Below are 23,612 nucleotides of genomic sequence, written 5' to 3'. Positions count from 1 at the left end.
AGAATGAAAATAATTTTTACGCATCATATCATGCTATATAACATGCTATTCAAGTTGTAATATTATTTATATAACTATGCCAAAAATTATGATTACTAGAATCATGCAAGGGTGTACTTTGATTCAACACTTGAGCCAATACCATTTGACTATGATCTAAACTCAACCCTTTGATCCAATTCACATGTCAAATTTTACTTGAGTCAACAAATTGAATCAACATCCAAACCCTAATCAAATTAGGCTTGACCAAGTCAATAATAGGCTAGAAGCAATACACCCTAATAAAATTGATTCAAACATCAATCTACCATGAATCATAAAATTTTAAATTATGATAAATTCAAAATTTAACAACTAAAATTTAAAGTCATACTTGAATCATGGTCAAAAATAATTTTTGATTTTAAGATCGATGCAAGAAATCGATAGAACATTTCAGCATCATATGAATCAGATCACATCGATACTACAACAATGGCACCTATTTAATTGAATAGAGTGGCTCTGATACCATTATTGGATTCAATCACGTAACAGAATATAGATTTCAAAAATTTTTAACATACATAAAAAGAGTTTTAATACTTAAAACCAGCATACTGGAACTCAAACCCTAGAATCACCTGGTAGACTTCAATCAAACCATTCAAGCATGCAATAGGATAGAAATTATACTTTCAAAAGAAGATGATCAGATGGTAAAGTGATCTTCATAAGACTTCAAAGTAGAAGCCCTCCAATGGTGATTCACATGGAAGATGATCAAAGTCCTTCCCAACTAAAATAGTGTTGTAGCCTTTCTTCACAAGAACGCTGTCGATATCCTTCTCCAAGAATGAATCGCATCACTACCTATTTGCCTTTGATTTCTCTACTAGATCATGCCAAGAATCTCTTCTTAAGAGATCTAACCACCTAGAGTTTGGTTTTGTACTCCAACATATGAAAAAAATCAAACCCTAGGTCAAGCAGTCCTCACTTGCCTTTTCTTTCTTCTTCTCTCTCTTCATATTTTTTTCTCTCTTCTTTTTCTTAATTTTTTTTAGAATTTTTTTGCTTAATTCTCACTTATCTCACACCCAAAAGTCAGGATAGCTGCTTCAAAATCCATAGGGAACATCTCCTATAAATAGAAAATGAAGAGGTGCATGGGTCTTCCAAGGGGCACCAACTCTTGGTGCTCCATCTTCTCATAAAGAAAATGAATCCTCATGCAAGAATAAATAGTGTAGAAGAATCTCAAGGGTAGAAAAACTCCTTCTCTTCCACACCCATAAATATCATATTTTAATGATGTGTGAAAGAAATAAATAGAGTGAGAAATAAAGAGATGTATTAAAAGAAAAATTCTTCTTCTACCACACCCATAAATTTTGACATTGAATTCAGGTGGATGGCATGGAGAACCTTTTTCACACATGAAACACTTCCATGTAAGATGAAAAATTAATTAAATATAGATCTAATCCAATTAGATTTAAGACAACAGGTTAAGTCTAGCTCAAACACTTTGAACTAACCAAATTGAGAACTTGGATTAACACAATATGCTAGCATATCAAATTAACCCATAGAACTTACAATAACTTCAAATAAAATTAGATCAAGATCAAATCTCAAAGTGTGTAATCCATTGGATTTTAAATCTACCCTGCAGTGAATCCAGACTCTTGATCCAACCCTAATCTGATTAGATTAGGTCAGTCTAATTACATCAATTAATCAGAACTTTTTCTAATTAATTTTTGAATTAAACTTCTTTAATTCTTGTGAATCCACAAGTCTAGATTGACATCTAGCAATATGTCATGGCTATATGAAAGAGATAAAATTTGATAGAAATATCAAAATTATCCTTCAGTGATAAATTACCACACAATTCAATCCTTTAGTCATACAACATCCCAGACGAGCAATGGATATGAAATCATGTCAAAACCAAATACTCATCAATATGTATCTTGATCAGAATGTGATGATTCAGTTGATGATATATTAAAAATTTTTTTCTAATTATCATCCTACTTTGGCCAAAGATTTCTCGAATCATCATCCTGTAAGATCACATAGGATGTTTGCTCCCCTTATCAGGAGTGACCAATCCCTTACTGACCACTCACAATCTCTATGCACACTTCACCATATCCAAAACATCTCATATAAGGATCAAAAAATTAAGCTAGAGAATGAACTAAAATATGGATTCATATACACAAGGTATCATGGTAATCTCAGCTCTAAGGATCACTTGTACAACTCCTACTAGAGAGCAACCAGCTGACATGAAAATAAGACTCCATCAGATATTTTCTCATAGGTCAATTTAGTGAACTCATTCTCTAATGAGCATCCACATCCTTGTATTATTGTCACACATAAGTGGTTATGAGATCAACCATCCTCTCCATCGAGCATACGTAGGATGTGTTAGTCTTTTCGATATCATTGATTTCTGACTCAATGAACCAATGACTAAAAATATTTTAAATCAGGACTATCAAGAATTTAGATCTCACTGGCATGATCTCATCATAGTCCTAAAACCATTATCCTAATCTATAGGATTCATTATAATCTTAAATAAGTATAAGATGCAGCATATAATAAATCAAAGATGCCTAACTTTATTAATAAATAATATCAAATACATGAGTTTGAAAGATAAAATATAAAAAAATATCCCATCACATCACATATGCGATTGACTTGTAGGATATTATTCTTTCACTGTCAATGCACCTCATGCTATGGAGATACTTATTTGAAGTGGCTCAATGACCGCACGACAGTGCGTTGCATCATAAAGGCAGTCATGAATGATGAACTTAGCCATAAGTTCGAGGATGCACAATCTGAGGAGATGATTCAATTGTTGAATGAGTCCTTCAGCACCCCTAAAGATGTCAAGAGATATAAAACCTCCTGTGCTATGTTCAATGTCCGTATATGAGATAGAGCATCGATCATCGATCATGTATTGCACATGATTGAGCAAATTGAACGTCTAAACAAATTTAACTTTTCATTACATGAATAGTTAGACAAGGATGATATCCTAAACTCATTACCGAAGTCCGACCTATCTTTCTTGAGTCATTATAGAATGATCAAACCTACAGTGAACTATCATGGTTTGCTAGGATTGCTACAAATATTCGAGAAGGACCATCAGCTCCAGAAAGAGTCGATGCATATCATGGGAGGATCATCTATAGATCGTCATTCCTCCAAGAGAGGAAAGAAGAAAAATGTGCAAAAGGTTCACACCGCCAATCCAAAGCCAAAGTAGAGAAAAAGTCAAAGGTCGATAAGAGCCAGGCAGAATGTTTCTTCTACAAGAAGCTAACTTATTGAAAGTGAAACTATCTTGCATATATAGCTTCCCTTGACCCAAACAAGTCAACGAACAAGAGAGGTAAGCAGCCTGTTGCTTCACAAGGTACTTATATGATAACTCCTTATAATTTCTCTTATTTGAGACTACTACCTGGGTATTGGATATCGAAAGTCCAATTGATACTTAAACTCATTGTAGGGACTACAGATCAGTAAGAAGTTTAGAGAAGGTGAACAGTTCTTGAATGTTGGAGATAGAAGTTTTGTTCTAATTCTAGCTTTAGAAACTATGCAGCTTGATTTCAAGTCTAGTAGTGTCATGTTAAATGCATATCATTATTGTCCATCCTTTATGATGAATGTCATCTCTATAGACTTTTTGGCCAAACTTAATTTTAAATTTTTAATAAAGAATAATTTTTGTGATATCATTATGAATGATACTAAAATTATGTGTGGATAATTGAAACATGATATATACTTACGATCACGGCCTGTTGGTATAGTGTACACATCAAATAAATATCCTAGGATAAATAAAGTCAGTGATTCCCACCTTTGGCATTGTAGGCAGGGTCATGTGAATAAGAACAAGATAGACAGGTTAATCAAAGAGGATATCCTTGAAATTAATGATTGTGAATCATCACCGATCTGTGAATAGTATCTTCTTAGTAAGATGACTAAGTCACCTTTTAAGAGAAAAAGTGAGCAAGCCAGTGATATTCTAGGTCTAGTACATGCTGATGTATGTAGACCAATGAACATAAATACCAGAGGAGGATATAATTACTTCATTACATTTACTGATGACCTATTGAGGTATGGGAATGTCTACCTTATGAAGCACAAATCCAAATCATTTGAAATGTTCAAATGACTTCGTAGTGAAATAGAAAAATAGACTGAGAAGAGTATTAAAACTCATCGATTAGACCGAGGAGGTAAATACCTCATCAGTGATTTTTTGACATATCTAGAAGAGAATGAGATTCTCTCATAATGGACTCCTTCTGAAACACCACAACATAATGAGGTGTCAGAAAGGAGGAATTGAATACTGTCAGACGTGGTTTGGTCGATGATGGGCTTTGCGACTCTATCAATCTTCTTTTGGGGATATGCTCTTGAAACTATCTACTACATACTTAATAAGGTCCGAGCAAGTTTGTAAATAAAATATCATATAAGATATGGTCAGGGCGTAAGTCGGTGCCCTCACACCTTAAGATTTGAGAAAGTCTGGCTTATGTCAAGTGTTTAAAGACAGACAAGCTTAGACCTAAGTCTGATAAATATTTGTTCATAGGGTACCTAAAGAAAACTAAAGGGTACTATTTCTACCTCTTTGAAGAGCAAAACATGTTCATCAGTAGCAGGATAGTCTTTTTAGAAAAAAAATTTTTTGGGAAAGAAACAAATGTCACTAAAATCAAACTTAGTGAAGTTTGTGACGTAAAAATACCAGCACATATAAAATCATATTTGATTAGAGAATTAAATCCAGAGCTTGTGGAGGTGCCATTAAGGAGATCTGGTAGAATACCATATCAACCAGATAAATACTATGATTTCTTAGTCCAAGGTAGTGATCCTGTCGAACTAGATGAGAACAATGAGGATCTGATCACCAACATGGATGCTATGCAAAGGCTTGACTCTCGAAAATGGCTTGTGCCATGAAATTCGAGAGAGAATCCATGGAGATCAATAGTGTATAGACACTGGTTGATTCATTTGAAGGGATTAAACCCATAGGATATAAATAGATTTTCAAGAGAAAATGAGGAGCAGACTGAAAGGTAGAGACTTATAAAGTCCGTCTAGTTGTCAAGGGATACCATCAGCATTATGATATTGACTATAATGAGACATTCTCACTTGTGACAATGCTCAAGTCCATCCAGATCATGCTTGCGATCACGACACACTTAAATTTTGAGATCTGACAAATGGATGTCAAAACTGCCTTCCTTAACGGGGAGTTGAAAGAAGAGGTGTATATGATATAACCTGAAAGATTTATATCCTCTAATGAATCTAAAGTATACAAGCTAAATAGGTCCATCTATGAACTGAAGCAAGCATCTAGAAGTTGAAACATGTATTTTGATAAGACGATCAAAACGTATGGCTTCATTAGGAACAGAGAAGAGTCTTATGTCTATAAATGGGCTAATGATTCTGTAGTCATCTTTTTTGTATTATATGTAGATGACATACTATTAATAAAAAATAATATCCCAACTTTGCAAAGTGTAAAGCTGTGGCTATCATCCTAGTTCTCCATGAAGGATTTGGGAGAAGCATCTAAAAAATTTTCTATACTAAGGATTACATAACAATTATAGGTTCTCTTGTTCACAGCAGAATAGGGATCAAAATCTTCAGAGAAACTTGAATCCAATGCCTTGGAAGGTCTGAATGCACAAGTCCTCTACTTCACACGCATGCCAGACACCATAGGAAAGAGGGATGATCCTCGTTACATCAATATTTAGAAGGTAAGTGAGGACTATTAGGAATTATATCCTAAAATCAATTAGCTTATTATAAATAATTAAATTTTATATATAAATTATTAATTAATGAATAAAAGTTGTTTTGATATTTTCATCACAAGGTATACATCTTCTTTATTAGAACTCTTGTGTTGTGATGAAGTTCTTAGAACTATATTATGATCGATAAAGAAGAATTTATCGAATAGTTCTTAAACATGTTCACAACCAAATGATATGTCATTAGTAGGATGATGACATTCATCAAGTGTAGGTCATTGTGTGCTATATAGGTTGGTTGTCCTTATAACCAAAGAGTGTGCAGACACTAGTATGGCATATATGTGAGATATAAGAGTATATCATCACTAAATAAGTGACTCACCTGCTGAGCACTCTACTATCAAGAGTAGCTCACAAAATATATGGACACAAGTGTCCCTCAGATCTAAGATCACCATAGTGACTTGCAAGCAACTCACTGTGCTTTAGTACCGGGCTACTTGCAAAACTAATGCAGTGACAGAAGGCTACTGGAACAGTCAAATACTTACGAAGTCTGTGTGTGGATCAAAATGGAATTGACCCCTCTAAATTATAGGAGCTAATGTATCACTGTATTTCAGTTTAGTAAAATCTTGATCAGGATAATCTATGCGATGGATTTGAAAGGTTGAAAAATAATGTGGATGACTGTTTGAGGGTTGATAGTTAAACCCTAGGTCACATTGAGCATAAGGGTCAAAGAGATAAATTATATGGTGATCATATATCGAGGTTCTTGAATATTACTTTATAAATATTTGACCTATCCAGATATTGGATATCATTGCTAGATGGTCACATTGATTAGTATAGGAAAGAGTTCCTATGCTATCAGTTTAATATTTGAACCTATAGAGTCATGCACAAAAAGTCAAATAATGTAGAAAAAAGATGATCGGATATTTATATGTTAGATTTGAATGTATAAGACTTGATTGAATATGTGGATTAACTTAATTAAGAATTAAGTTGGTGGTTATACAGAATTAAACACTAACTATGTCTAGCTAGTACTACAGATGAGGTGCAGGTTTGATTCTAAAGATGAAATTCATCAAATCAATGTTTTATGCAATTACGAGAGAAGGGATCGAGTCTTAATTACTTTAGATCAGATTTAATTTAATTGGATCTAATTTTATTAAGGTTTAATTGGGTTAATCATCCAAAATAGACTTGGATAAGAATCCTAATTGGATTAGGATTGGCAGTCTTTTCAAAATTGGTTCGAATCAGATTTGAATTAGATTTGAATTGACCCTAATCTGATTTGGTCCACTTAACCACGTGTCCCAGCTATTTTCTCACCATTTGAGCTGACCAAAGAGGTTGGGAAAGGGTTGGAAACAAGCCCCTCCCATTGGGGATGCAGCATTATGAAGGGAGACACAAGTTGGCACCTCTTCTACTTGGATTGGGATTCTTTGCACTTTAGAGAGTTTGGATTTGATTCAAATATAGAAATTCCTATTCCTAACATCTAAAGGAGTTTGATTTGATCTTGGATCCCTTGCCTATTTAAGGAGGGGTGTGGAGAAGAGAATTAAAGAATCAAGCATTGCGTTCAGCATGGAGCTCTCCCCTCTTGGGCGTCCCTCTTCCTTGGTGGCTCCCCTTGGCGTCTCTCTCTACCATGCCATCCTCCCTCCCTTGAGGTGGCATGTGGGCTGTTCTAAGGCTTTGAGATCAAATCTCAAAGCTTCCTTTATCTCCTCTTCAAATAAGATCTTCATCCCTCTCTTCTACAAAATTTGGCGTACACACGAAGTAGAGGATCCACATATCCGGATCTTGTGAAGCAAATCAATCGAGGAGCTTCTTCAACCCTGATTATTTTTTGCTATAAATCAAGGTGAGATTTCATAAATATTATAAAAAATTTTAATTACTAATCTATTCTTTCCTCCTGGCATCCGATATGATCGGATAATTTTTTTTGCAAGGATAAGGACGTTAAGATTAGATCCAACAACTAGAGAAGGGTTGGAAATGAGTCTTCATGCCATCACATGGGAGACTCCACAGCAAGAAAGAAGTGCCTAAGAAAAATCATGCAAGAAGGGATGCCTCCCTTTTTTTCTTGTCACACACAACCTCATGGTAATCCTCCACTCCTTTTTTGTTTTGTCACACAAAACAAATCATAACCAATTGGTGGTTATGTCCCCTTCTTTAATACATAAGGTGCCACAATCTGATCATAAGTCCAAACTAATTTAGGACACAAAGTCTTATCCAATTATGAATCTAATTCCTTAAGGAAACCCAAGACACCAACCCATATGCACGTCCAAACTCTTCACATGCAAGTAGAGAAATGGGGTGAAATATATTCAGCACTCCTTCGCTCTTTGGTCGGCTCCTTCATAGAGAGAGTCCCAGGTGCTTGGGACTCTATGAATTATATCCAATTTGGATCCAATCTGAATCCAATTCGAATCTGATTCGAATTGGATTCGACCCAAAATCAAAGAGGCTATCAATCCTAATCTAATTAGGATCTTGGTCTAAGTCTTACTTAAATTTTCAACCCATTCAAGCCTAATTAAATTAGATGTAATTTGAAATTAATTAGGATATAAATTCAATCTCTCATGAATCTCTTGGATCATTGATCAGATTATTATCATTTTCAAAATAAAATCTGAACCTCATGTCCAGTGCTTGCTAGACATAATCAACTGTTTAATCCCGTATGATCTCTAACTTAATTTTTAATTAAACTAATCTATTTGTTCAATCAAGTCTTGCACTTTCAAATTGAATGCATAGATATTAGATCAATTCTTTCCTACTGTGTCTGACTTTGTGCATGACTCCATAGGTTCGAACACTAAGTCAATAGCATAGAAAACTATTTTCTATACTAATCGAAGTTACCATCTAGCGATAGTTTCCGACATTTGGATAGGTCGAATGTTAGCAAAGCAACACTCAAGAACCTAAGAATATGGTACCACATAATTCATCCCTTTGACCTTGAATGCTCAAGATGACCTAGGGTTTTAACTGTCAACCTTGGATTAGTCATCCACATTATATTTCAATCCTTTTCAAATCCTGTGACCTATCACATGGATTGCCCCGATTGAGGTCTTACTTAATTGAAGTACGGTGATGCATCAACTTCTGAAATACAGAGAGGTCAATCCCATCTTGATCCACACACAAACTTTGTAAGTACTTGGTTGTATCTAGTAGCCTTCCATCACTACATTAGAAATACAGGTAGTCCAGCATCAAAGCATAGTAAGTTACTTATAAGTCACCATGATGATCTCAAATCTGAGAGACACTTATACTCATATTTTTCACGAGCAGCCCTTGACAACAAAGCACTCCATAGGTGAGTCACTTATTCCGTAACAATATACTCCTACGTCGCACCTGTATGCCATACCAGTGTCTCCACACTCCTTGATTATGAGGACAATCAATCTATATGACACACAATGATATTCACTCAATAAATATCATTGTTCTTTAATGATATATTATTTGATCGTGAATACGTTTAAGAACTATTCGATAAATCCTCCTTTATCGATTGTCATAAAGTTTTAAGGAATTCATCACAATATTATAGTTCAATTAAGGAAGATGTAACCTTATGATGAATATGCCAAATAAATTTTATTAATTCATAATTTATATACAAATTATCAAGAGCACAATCATCCAAATGATTGATTTTAGAACACATTTTCTAACATATTGATCATATCAATAGACAAATAGATCGCATCTATGATAAGCATACCATCATGAGTAGATCGTATCTATTGAGATCAGATCTCTTACCAAAGTGCAGGTAGCTAATCATCGCTATTGAAAAATATGGTAAAGGATTCTTCAGATTGCTCAGCAGATATACAGGATGTCTTGCCTCTATGAAAGTCTACTCGAAGTTCTGCACTGTCGGCCTTTCTGAGAGTGCTAGCTCACACGAAAATCTTATTGATGACTGATTTGCACCTATCTTCGAATCTCTTGGACTCTTTTGAAGTCGAATATGGTAATAGGAGGAATAAGGATTTGAGGCAGAAGATTAACAAAAGAACTCTTTCTTTGTTTTTCCTCTCTCTGAAAAACCCTAGATCACTCAACCCAAGAGGAAGTGTATATCCTCTGTACATGCATAGAAGGCCCGCCCCCTCTCTTATACGCCCCACTCTGAGAAACAATTTCTCACATTGAAAAACACTAGTGTTTTGTCACACAAAATAAATGTCTTTTTATGGTTGGTGTGAAGATGAGGATGAGATCAAGTTCAAATCAAATTTGAGCTTGAATTTAAACTGAGATAAGGATCATGATCCAAGTTCAATTCAAATCCAATTTGAATTTAACTTGAATCAAATTTTATCCTCATCCAAGTGGTGTTGAGAAGGGGTGAGAACTTCAAATATAGCACACAGAAGCTTCACACAAATGCATAATTTGTGTGAAGAACTAATGGGTGTGGGCAAGGGTGTTGCATGGGAAGAAGTCCAATCACTTTGGACTCTAGATTGTTTCAATTTGGTTCTAAACAAAATCGTTTGGTTAAACTCAAATATCTAATCTAATTAAGTACTAACCAACTTGATTAAATTCTAATCCTATCAGAAATTAATCAAGTCCAAGTCCTGATTAAATCAAAAAATAATCTCCCTTAATGATTAGGTCATCTCATAACCTAATCAGGTCAAATCTAATTGAATCCAATTCTATTAAACTTGATCTAAACCTCATTGCTCAATCAAATTAAGTTAATTAATAATCTAATTATTAATTAATTCTTCTATAATTCACTAACTCTTAGCAAATTATTTTATCATAACTTTTGCATAAGGTTAATTATCAATCATATTGACTATTTTACCCTTAAATGATTCTCAATCATCGATCAGCCATCGGATCAGATAGAAAATTCTTTTGAGTGTGACCCCATAGGTTCAAATCTAAGTTGATAGTACAAAAATAAATTTTTATATCAATCGATGTGACCATCTAGCAATGGTATCCGACATCCCTATAAACTGAATGATTGCAAAGTAATATTCAAGAATCCTGAACTATGGTTACCATATAATTTATCCCTTTAATCTTCAATACTTAGGATGACTTCAAAGTTAAACTATCAACTCTTAATTAGTACATCCATAATATGTCTCAACCTCATAAATCCTGTGACTCCTTACAAAGACTATCCTGATCAAGATTTTGTTGAATTGAAACACAATGTAGCACTAACTCCTGAAACTAGGAGTGATCAATCCCATCTTGACTCACACACCGACATGGCAAGTATTTGACTGTATTTAGAAATCTTTCATCACTAAATTAAAAATTCAGGTAGTCCGACACTAAAGCATGGTGAGTTGCTTGCAAGTCACCATGGTGATCTCAAGTCGGAGGTATACTTATATCTATATCCTTCATGAGCTAATCTTGACAGTAGAGTGCTCCGTAGTTGGTCACGTTCAGTACAAATGTACTCCTACATTTTATTTGCCTGTCATATCAGTGTCTCCACACTCTTTGATTACAAGGATAACCAACACATATGACACACAATGACCTATACTTGATAATTGCAATCATTCTAGTAATAGCCTATCGTTTGATCGCAAACTAGTTTAAGAACTATATGATAAATCCTTCTTTATCGATTGAAAGTAGTTCTAAGGACTTCATCATAACACAAGAGTTTATAAAAGAAGATGTACACTTTATGATAAAAAATACCGAATAACTTTTATTAACAAATAATTCATAGACAATTTACAAATAGCATAATTATTAAATGATTGACTTTAGGACACATATTTTTTAATAACTCTCACTTGGACTAAAGCCGATCGATACAGTATCTTATATCCATCTTCGACTTATGATCATCGAACTCCTTGACTCTGAGGGTTTTAGTAAATTGATCAGCCAGATTCTCCTTTCCATCGATTTTCTGAAGCTCGATGTCACCTCGATCTACGATCTTTCAGACAAGATGGTAGCAACACAAAATATGCTTGATGTGCTGATGAAACTTTGATTCTTTCGATTGAGCTATGGCTACAGTACTGTCACATACAGAAAAATAGGATCATGAATGGAGGGTGTCACTCTGAGCTCGTTAATAAATTTTCATAACCACACAGCTTCCTTGGCAGATCGGATGCTGCAATGTACTCCATCTCATAAACTGAATTGGCTATAGTGTGCTATTTGAAACTTTTTTGATAGATTGCCTCATTATTTAGGATAAATATATATCCCGATACGCTCTTGCTATTATCATGATTTGACTAAAAATTAAAATCAGTATATCTCATAAGTTTCAAGTCAGATTCTTTATAAACTAGTCACTGGTCCTTAGTATTTCTCAAATACATAAGGATAGATTTTATGACCTTTCAATAGTTCTCATCTGGATCAGATTGGTATCTACTTACTACTCTCAGTGAGTATGCCACATCCGATCTCGTATATATCATGATGTACATAATAGAACCCACCATTAAGGCATATGAGATTCTACTCATATGCTCTTTTTCTTAAGGAGTTGTCAGATAATCCTTCTTAGAAAGAAAAATTCTATGGCCTATCAAAAAATAGCCTTTCTTGAAATTCTCCATGTTGAATCGCTTTAGCACGGTGTCTATGTATGTAGATTGGGACAATCCAAGCAATCCTTAGATCTATCTCTATAGTCTTCATCCCTATGATGCAGGATGCTTTTCTCAAATCCTCCATGGAGACTGCATGATAGTCAAACCTTTATTTTCTATAATGCAGGGATGTTATTTTCAATTAAGAGAATATCATCCACATATAAAGCAAGAAATATGACTATAGAACCATTTGCACATTTATATGTATAGGGTTCTTCTTCGTTTCTAATAAAATCATATGTTCTGATCACTTTATCAAGATGCATGTTTCAACTCCGAGATACCTACTTCAATCCATAAATAGATCTTTGAAGCCTGCACATCTTAGACTCATCTATAGATATGAACCCTTTAGTTTGTATCATATACACTTCTTCTTCCAGCTCTCTATTTAGAAAAATAGTTTTAACATCTATTTATCAGATTTCATAATCCAGGTATACCACTATCACAAGCATAATCCAAATGGATTTAAACATTGCTATAGGAGAAAATGTCTCATCATAGTCAATACTATAACATTGATGATATTCTTTGATAATCAGATAGGCTTTATAGGTCTCCACCTTCTCATCTATACCTATTTTTCTTTTGAAAATCTACTTACACCCTATGGGTTTTACTCCTTCAGGTGGATCAACTAATATCTCTACATCATTGATCTTCATAGATTTTATTTTAGACTTCATGACTTCAAACTATTTATCAGAGTCAGACCTTTACATAGCATCCATATAGGTGATCAAATCCTCATTGTTCTCATTGAGTTCAACAAAATCACCATTTTAGATCAAGAAATCATAGTATCTGTCTGACTGATGCGATACTCTATCAAATCTCCTCAAAGATGCCTCTACTATGGGCTCTGGGTTTGATATAATCAAATCTAGTTTTGTATTCTTACTTAATTATGTCGGTTCTTCTATCTATCAAACTTCATCAAGTTTAATCTTAGAGGCATTAGTTCCTTCCCTAAGAAGCTTCTTTTCTACAAAGATTGTCTTAAGACTGACGAACACCTTTTGTTCATCAGCAAGATAGAAATAATACCCTTTAGTTTCTTTTGGATACCCAATAAAAAATATATTTGTCAGACCTAGGTCCGAGCTTATCTATTTTCAAATATTTGATATAAGCCGGACATCCTCAAATCCTAAGATGTAAGAGCACTAGCTTACATCCAGTCTATATTTCATATGATGTTTTACTTATAGACTTACTCAGAATCCTATTAAGTACATAACAAGCTGACTTGAGTGTATATCCCCAAAAGAAGATCAACAGACTTATAAAGCCCATCATAGATTGAACAATGTCTAACAAGATTCGATTCTTCCTTTCTGACACTCCATTATGCTGTAGTATTCTAAGAGGGGTCTATTAAGAGAGAATTCCATTCTCTTTTAGATATGTCAAAAACTTATTGGAGAGGTATTCACCTCCTCGATCTAATCGAAGAGTTTTAATGCTCTTCTCAGTTTATTTTTCTATCTCATTACCAAATCATTTGAATATTTCAAATGATTCAAACTTATATTTCATAAGATAGACGTGCCCATACCCCGATAGGTCATCAGTGAACATAATGAAATAATAATACCATCTCTGGCACTAGTGTTCATGGATCCATATACATTAGTATGTACTAGACTTAAAACTTTGTTGACTCGTTCACCTTTTCTAATAAAAGGTGACTTAGTTATCTTTTCAAGAAGACAGGATTCATAGATTGGTAATGATTCACAATCATTGACTTCGAAGATTTTCTCTTGAGTCAACCTGTTTATCCTATTTTTGTTGATATGACCTAACCTACAATGTCAAAAATAGATATCAGAGATATTATCTAACCTAGAGCATTTATTCGACATGTATATTACATTAACAGGTCATGATAAAACATAAATATCATTACTCAAATATCCATTCATCACAGTAACACCATTCAAAATGATATCACATAATTTTTTTTTATTAAAATTCTATAACTATTCTTGGCCAGAAGGTCCACAAAAATTACATTCAATAAGAAACTAGAACAAAAGTGACAATCACTTAAAACAAGATATAAGAATTAAATACAAACTTGATAATTCCTAAAGCTAGAATTGGAACTGATCTTCCATCTCCAACATTTAGAAATCTCTCATTATCTTCAAATTTTCTACTAATCTGAAGTTTCTACAATGAATTATAAATATTAATAGAACTATCAGTATCTAATACTCGGGTCGTAGTATCATAAATAGAGAAGTTGCAAGATGTTATCATATAATTATCTTGACCAATAATTGATTGCTTCTTTCTCTTATTTGACCTGTTTGAATTAAGGAAAGCAATATAAAGAGGACAATTCCTCTTTCAGTGATCCTATTTCTTATAATAGAAGCACTCTACCTGACTTTGGTTGGACTTGGACTTCTTGGCCTGACCGGCCCCAACACGCTGCATCTTTTCTTATTTTTATTCTTTTTCTTCTATTTCTTAAAGGGATGATGCCCTGTCGAAGAACCACCCACGATGTTCACTATCTCCTTGTAGAGCTGGTGATCCTTCTCAAAAATCTACAGCAACCCCAGCAAATTGTGATAGTTGACTGCAGGCTTCATCATTCTATAATGATTGAGAAAGAGCAGGAAGGACTTGGACAAAAAGTTCAGTATCGTGTCTTTTTCAAGCTGCTGATGTAAGAAAAAATTGAGATTGCTCAGACACTCGATCTATTTGATCATGTACAATACATGATCAGTGATCGATGCCCCCTCTCTCATTTTTGTATTGAAGACGGCACAACTAGTCTTATGCCTCTCAACATTGTCGAGATTGTCAAAGGATTCGTTCAATACTTATAACATCTCCTCCGACTGAGCATCCTCACTCATTCATAATTGCTCGCATGATGCAACGCACCATGGTATGATCATTGAGCCACTTCTAGTAAGTATCTTGAACTACACCATATGCATTTTGGGCACACTCCTCTAGGGTCGGATCTATAAGCACGTACAAGATTCGCTCATGCTCCAGGACTATCTTCAATTTTTGATACCAACTATCGAAATTAGATCCCATCAGCATATTACTATCCAATAGTGATCAGAGCGACAATGTGGTAGCCATAACTAAAAAAAATAAAAGTCTAATTAGTATATAAATTATTAAAGCCTAAAGATATGAATTTTAGTTTAAATATTCTTTCACTATTTTATATTAATTAGTAGCCTCTACCTCTAATTTGAAGAATTATCTGAATTCTTTAGTGGGTATAAGAATCCACACAAACTGCATATGGGCCTGAGTTTGCTCGATCAATCCATGTGCATCTATGGATAGATTCTTAAATAATTATTTTTTTAAATAATTTTTAATAATTAATTTTGCCCCAGCTATCTTTCAGTAGGTTTTGGCCTCCATAGAAAGTCCTAATTAGATCCAACCATTAACATGACCACACTCTGCATATCTAACTAATGAATGATTAGGCCTGAGTTTGCTCGGCCAATCTAACCACCCATCAGAGAGACACAAACTGAGTTATCATATTATGAATGATAATTTTATTAGCAGATAAGCATCAGGCGTTTGCACCTCCAATGATTATCAGACTAATGGATCCATTATCATCCACCTTAATGGAAAGCTATGATCTGATTATCTCCATAATTATTTCAATTTAAGAACCTAATAATTTAGAAGATTTATTTATATTTTAAAAGATAGAGGAGAGATCAACCAGTAGTCAATAATTCTTTCACTGACTTCACCAAGTTATTGAATTGGACTAGAGACAAGCTGGTCGAATGGTACCTAAATCAGTCATACTGATTAACCTATGTAGCATGGATTAGCTTGAATTAATGAGCAACCTAATCAAAAGTTGATTGACCATATTAGTCAGATAAGTGAGATCGATGGGAGGATCTGCCAAAGCTTGCCTTAGACACCATCGAAATGGCCAGATAAGCAGGCTGCCAATTAAAAATCATCAATCAAAATACCATGCTTACCTTAGACACCAATTGATTTATCAGTTTCAATTTAGTTTGCCTAAAGATTTGGGCTTAACCACTGAGCCACAATCAGATCTATTTAGTCTAATCAAAGACATGGACTTGACCAACTATAACTATTGTATTTGATCCAGAAAAATCTTGATTTAATCTAATTCAACTCTTGATTAGATTTAATCAATTTCTCTATTTAGTCTATTTGATTATAACCCTAGGTCTAACCAGTTAAGAGGATCTGATTCAAGCTAATCCATTACTCTATATTTTATGCAAATATCATTAGATCTTAAATTCACAATTCTAGATCTAAATGTGCATCTCTTAATTCTTAATTAAGTGTAGCATTAATATGGATTAAGGTTATTAGTTGAAACCATTTTAATTTGTAAAATAATTTTAGAAAACTTTCATGCAAAAGTTTTTATTCATAAGTGTGAGTCGACTTCACCTTGGAATGAGTCAACTCATTACAGTGAGTCGACTCATTCTTAAATGGAGTTGACCCCTGTGACAAACAGAAAGCATCAATTTCAGCTTGTAGAGATTGAGTTGACTCATCTAAAAAATGAGTCAGCTCAATCAAACTGGGAGTCAACTCCAATCAAGGATGAGTCGACTCTCCAGGGATAGAAGTCAACTTGAACAGGGGATGAGTCGCCTAGATGAGTCGACTCCTCAGGCATGCAAGCAATAATTGCTGAGTTTTAAATCAAAAAATTTTTGCATTAAAAATAGAAATTTAAAAGTAAATCACTTTTAGATCCTATCTAAATTTATTTATGATTTATTTTTAATGATTAGATGTTACTTCTTTTCTTACAAATAAAGTTTGCATCACATACAATAGATCCTAGAATTTTTGGATCTAAGGTTTTGCAAAAAAGTAAGTTTTCTTCTTTTTGTATTTTTTTCATGGGATATAATCATATGTCACCCCTACATGCTATAAGAGTACCCCCATTGAATGAAAAAAGAGAGCCTTTAAACCCTACTTGCTCCTATGATCGGACAGCCTGGTGATCAATCCAGTCAGAGTACATGGCTACTAGGACATCTAATCTAATCATATCACATATGAGACTGATCAAATATCAGATTTGAATATAAAAACCATTTTGATCTAATCTAAACAATAAGAAATCAGATTTAAATGCATAAAAACTCATATCATATAGAACCTATACTTTGATACCAATTGAAGAAAGACTAGGAGTATCATGTATGCATTCTTAAAAAATTTTAGTAGGAGATACTAGATTAAACATTTTAATCACTATGCATGCACTAAATCAGATCTAAGACAATCATGTACTCCTTGATTGGAGTCGACTCCAAGTCTGGTTGAGCTGACACATTTTTTAGATGAGCGACTCGAACAGGGGACGAGTCAACTCTATAGACATGCCGGCAACAATTGCTGAGTTTTAGATCAAAAAATTTTTACATGAAATATAGAAATTAAATCATAAATCACTTTTGGATCCTATCTAAGCTTATTTATGATTTATTTTCAATGATTATATATTGCTTCTTTTCTTACAAACAAAGTTTGCATCACATATAATAGATCTTATGATTTTCATATCTAGGATTTTATAGAAAAGTAAGTTTTTTTCTTTTGCATTTCTCTTCAAAGGATATAATTGTTAGAAAATTGGGTAGGTTGCATTTATGAATTTCAAAATAATTTTTGATAGCAGCAAAAAATAGATCTAGGTTAAACTCCTTTAACCCCATGTGTAATAGATCTAATCTATACTATTTGAGCCCTAGGATCTATGACATGCACATAATTTGAAAATAAAAAAAAAATATTGAGATTGAATCTCAACACCTTTGCATGGGTCGATCTACACCGCAGTCGATGACCATGGATCTAAACAGATTCCTTTAGCTGCACACACGCACGGCCTTTATGGGTATCTACATGAGGACTCGTTCCAACCAGAGATAGGTGTCTTCACTGGGGTGCTAGCTCCCTTATAGAAGACTCCTCTTTGATGGCTGATGTTGTTCTCTTACAGATCTCACAGACTCTCTTGAGAACTAGAGAAAATGGGGAGAAAGAGAATGAGGAAGAAGACTCAGATTTTTCAAACTATTTTCTTGATTTGATTCTTTTCTAATTTTTCACACCACCACAGGGTCTATAATTAGTCCCTATTTATAAGAGGAAGGACTAGGGTTTCTTGGGAGAGGGGGCACCTCCTTTCATATGCCAAAAAATTTTTGGCATCAAGAAAAAGCGGCAAACAATTGGTGTGAGAAATCAGATCTAATTTCTCACGCCCATATTACTCCACACCCAAGAGAGGAATCTGGTTGTTGGTGCCACCTAGTTGCCATAAAAAATAGATTAGATTCCCTTCTTATCTATATCCTTTGATTTGAATCAAATTCAAACTAGAAAAGAGATTAAGAGATAAGGTGGATGAGTCATCAACCAAATACCTGCCAAAACATCCTCTCCTCTCATATCAGTGCCCAAAAACCATATGCAAAAAACTTCTCACACCAAAACTTTTTGTCGTGAAAAATTGGGCGTGAAAAACAAAAAAGGTGGGTGGGAGAGAAAGAGTCCCAGCTCTAATGGACTCTAGGGTTTTCAAATTTGAATTAAACTGAATCTGATTCGATTTGATCTAAATAAAAAAAGAAACCTAATCAAATTAAAAACCCAATGACCTTAATCAAATCCCAATCTTATTAGAAATTAACTGAAGCCAAGTCTATTGGAGTTTCATAATTTCATGCATGCAAAAATATTGAAACAAGTATGCAGCAGAAATTTTTAAAAATTTAGATTAAATCTGATTTAATCTAAGCATGCATAAGATAAAATATTAAAACCATAAACAGGATCATCATGTGTGAGATGGGATTCAGATACAAAAATTAAATAGAAAAAAATAAATAAACTTCATATCTTGGCACGAGTCGATCTTCATCGCGAACTGATGATCATGAATGTCTTCGGAAGATTCCTTAAAGCTGCACAAGTATTTGATCTCTATGGATATCCACATGAGACTTTGATCTGATCAGAAGCTTTTTGATCTCATCAGAGTGCTAGCTCCCTTGCAGAGATCGCATCTTGATGGTTGAAAAATATTCTTTTCTCTCAAGATGCTCTTAAAGAAGAAGAAGAAATAGGAGGATGATGATCTCTACACTAGAGATCATGAGAAGAACCCTTTCTTCTCTTTTCTTCCTCAAATCCATGCACCAAATCTCTATGCTAGAGATGTAAGAATTTTATCCAACTTTTGAACAAAGAGGAGAAGAAAAACTCATGTCTAAACTAGGATAAAAGATGAGAGATAAGAGGTCCTAACAACCAACCTTTGGTTGTTGGTAAGAAAAAAAAAGATATGCATCAACTTACCTCACACCAAGCACCATCACACCGTGCCACTTTTCTCCCATGAATTTTTCCATGCACAACTCTTCTCTTTTGGCATCAAAACCTGATTCATATTAGGTCTCAAACCATCCCTTAAGACCCATGTTTAAATAGGCAAAGGGGAGATAGAGTTTGGGTAGGAAGATAAGAGTCCAATTCACCTAGGACTCTAACAATTTTATGCTGCCCAACCCCAACTCTTTTGTGCCCAGATTTCTCATGGGAAGAAGAGGTTTAAAAATCTTTCTTACATGCTAAAAAGCTCACACAAAAGAGGAGGAGGCATTGGGTTTGTGGCATCCAAAATAGGTTGGCCGTGGGACTTGGTTTAAGATGCATGGAGGAAGAATTTAATCCATATAGGACTTCTCTTAAAGTGGCTGATTTAAACTAATTTAAACTCTAACTAATTCTAATCATATTAGAAATTGATTAGACCCAAATAGATTGAAATTCAAATTTGATTTGGAGCTCAAACTATTTAGATTAGATGACACCTAATTAGAGAAGGAATCCTAGTTCTTTTGGACTCTCTCTTGGTGCTTGAGTCGAACTCAATTTAATCCTAATCTAGTTAGGATTTGGTGCACCCATGAAGAAGAAAATTTCTAGTCTAAATAAAAATTCAAACATTCTTAATTAGATCCTAGTTTAATTAGAAATTAAGTCAAACTCAAATTCTAATTTAACAAAAAATTATTCTCCCATGTAATTTGGTTATCTCATAACCCAATTAGGTTTGATCAAATCAAACCCATGTTAGGTAAAATTAAATCTAATTTAATTAGACTTGATGCAAGCCATGTAACTCCATCAAATTGAGTCAATTAGCAATTCAATTGCTAATTAATCCTCCTATAACTCACTTACTCTTTAGCGAGTTACTTATTGCAACTTTTGCATTGAATCAATCATCAATCAAATTGATAATCAAATCCTATCACAATTCATAATCGTAATTCAACCATCTAATTAGCTAAAATCCTTTTTGTGTGTGACCTCAATGATTCTATTCTGTCAGATAGTGAGATATATTGCGATCCCTATCACAATATCATTGAATTTTTTTTCAATAGATTGGAACCATTATAACTCTATCCATCATGGATCATTGATCATCAAGATGATGCTCGTGGGTCTCACAATCCACCAGTAACACCTAGCAGTATGTAGTGGTAATCCAGCAGAATAAAAGATAATGAATCTCTAGGTATAGTTAACATATGATACAGTCCCTCTATCGTAAGTTTCGATCAGATGGCAGGTTATGGATAAATCATCAAACCTCATCATCGATCATATGATAGATTCAATCAGCTCGAGTCATATATGATTCTCATGAAAACTCTTTTCCAATAATCATACTACTATAGCCATAGACTTAAAGACTCAACTTCTTAAATTCCATAGGACTACTTTCTTTTGCTAAAATCGATAGATCCCATCTTGATGCGCATCCTACTCTTACAGTGGACCAACTGTCACCAACATCTACTACAATGACTCATTGAGATCAATGTTTATGTATAGTCAAACTCCAACAACTTCACTGCGAGTAGCTGTAGCACCATAGGTCCAAGGACCAGTCATACAACTACAGCATTGAAAAAGTCACTAATGAGTGAGCAGACATCTATATGACTTCTCGTGTTGGTCATGCTCAGTGCTTGTTATTCTCTAACAATCACCTACACTCTCGCTCCAGTATCACTACATCGCAGACTTGAGACTCATCTATCCGAAGGAAGCAATCTGTGCACTAGTCTATCTAGATCAATCACCATCCCCATGATGATCCTATGATCAGAAGTAATTTAGGAATTAACCATCAATGATACATGTCTCAAGTTCTCAACTCTTTAAGAATATATGTCATCATCTTGTTAATCCCTTGGATGATTCATAGACACATAAAACATGAATGGTAATATAAATATCCATAAAGTGTAAAATCATGTCTTAAAAATATGATATACGTCAGTCAAGATTGGCTTCTAGGGCATACATTCAATAATCTCTCATTTATACTAAAGTCAATCTGCCATATACCAAGCCCCATCTTCTCAAGACAAGCTTTAGTCTTTAGCTAGCTAAGTGACTTACTAGTGGGTCATCCATATCTCATGTAGAGTTTGCTCTCTGCACCTCTATGTATTTTTACTTGAGGTAGTCACGTGTTCTGTTGCTTTATGTGCTTAGATATCTGGTGAGACCTAGGCTCCTTAGTAAGGGCTATGGTACCATTGTCTTTATAGTATAGTGTCATGGCATCTGATGGCATGACATCTAATTCTGCAACTAATATTAGAACCAGAATGTATCCTGCATATTAATAGTGTACTCAGCTTCCATCGATCGATTGTTTGGAATCTTTCTAAGATATCGACATGATTACACCTATGATGTAGACATTCTACCATCAATATCAGATATAAAATCTGAATTGGTGTATCCTCCCACTCTTAGCTTTGATCCTTCTCCAAAAATAAGAATAAATTCTTAGTTCTTCTCAAGAGCTTAAGGATGTTTTCACAGTAATTCAGCATTCTCAGTCTGAATATAACTGATATCTACTCGTGACATTCACAGTATTAACTATATCAGTTCAAGTACATGGCATACATCTATGTCCAAGGGGATAGTAGACCCTTCTTTGAGATTTCTATGCTGAACTCTTTCAGCATCTACTCTCTATACTTTATCTGTGAAAACACAAACATCTAATTGCATTTATCTCTATAGATCATTATGTTCTCAGAATATAGGATACTTGTGCTATGTCTTTCATTGAGAATTCTATATACAATCATATTTTAACCAATATCAGTATTTGACACTCCCACTGACCTTTTTTGAAACACATAATTTCTCATTTGTGATCAAACAATTTTGATCGCATCATCAAAATGAATGTTCCAACTCCAAGATTATTTTAGACTTTGTGATCTCATATCACAAGAAGTGAAATCCATAAGCTACTCCATATAGAAATCTTCAAAAAATATCTAGTCAGGAAAGCTATTTTACATCCTTTTCTTGGAGTCGATGTCTAACATCGCCTCATTATAGGTTTTGGGATAATCTCTATGTTTTCTATCTCCCATGAGAAATGACTTTCTCTACACCCTCTGTTAAGTATACCCAAGTACCTTTCAAGAGGATTGAAGATCCCACTATATGTATGAGGTAGAGGAAGAATATATGTATACTTGCTCATCATGAATAGGTTTTTTAGGTCCTATGGCTCGCTACTCTTCAAAGATACTCTCTTCGAGCTTAACTTTCCTTCGACTGCTACATCTTGGTTAAATAATTTTTTAAGAAGGAAGCATGTCGGGTCACAATTATATTGTGATCCTTTCAGAAGAAAAGTAGTATCCCAAATTTTTTTAGGATGAGCTTTATAGACCTATCCTCTAACACATCCACCTACTGTCTCTGACATAGGCTGGACATCCTTGAATCTCTAATAATCAAAGTTTAGTTCTCACCATATCATATCTCATACTGTATGGTAGGAATAAATTTAGAGAGAACCTAATTTCATAGAAATAAAGCATGTCCCTAAAGAAATAAAATAAATCAGTGAAGTCCATTATGGACCGAACTATATCTCATGTAGTCCCATGACTCTTCTTATCTCCTTGAGCTGAGATGTACT

General features: G+C 34.2%; 1 long non-coding RNA gene across 3 annotated transcripts; it reads right to left on the bottom strand.

Moving 5' to 3' along the window:
* Window positions 1-14,542: 14,542 nt before the first annotated feature.
* On the bottom strand, window positions 14,543-20,025 carry LOC140856067 (uncharacterized). Of its 3 annotated transcripts, none has more exons than XR_012139469.1 (4): window positions 19,934-20,025; window positions 19,000-19,786; window positions 18,383-18,883; window positions 14,543-15,660 (listed from the first exon to the last, which is right to left on the bottom strand). It is a non-coding gene; the product is annotated as an uncharacterized lncRNA (long non-coding RNA). The 3 variants fall into 3 exon arrangements; XR_012139468.1 differs by having other exon boundaries at window positions 18,383-18,594; window positions 18,754-18,883; window positions 19,000-20,019; XR_012139467.1 differs by having other exon boundaries at window positions 19,000-20,019.
* Between the last annotated feature and the right edge of the window lie 3,587 nt (window positions 20,026-23,612).

The sequence above is a fragment of the Elaeis guineensis genome, chromosome 3, assembly GCF_000442705.2.
Source record: "Elaeis guineensis isolate ETL-2024a chromosome 3, EG11, whole genome shotgun sequence".
NCBI lineage: Eukaryota > Viridiplantae > Streptophyta > Magnoliopsida > Arecales > Arecaceae > Elaeis > Elaeis guineensis.
Note: the sequence above shows the minus strand (reverse complement) of the source record. Positions and strands in the feature narration are given on the sequence as shown.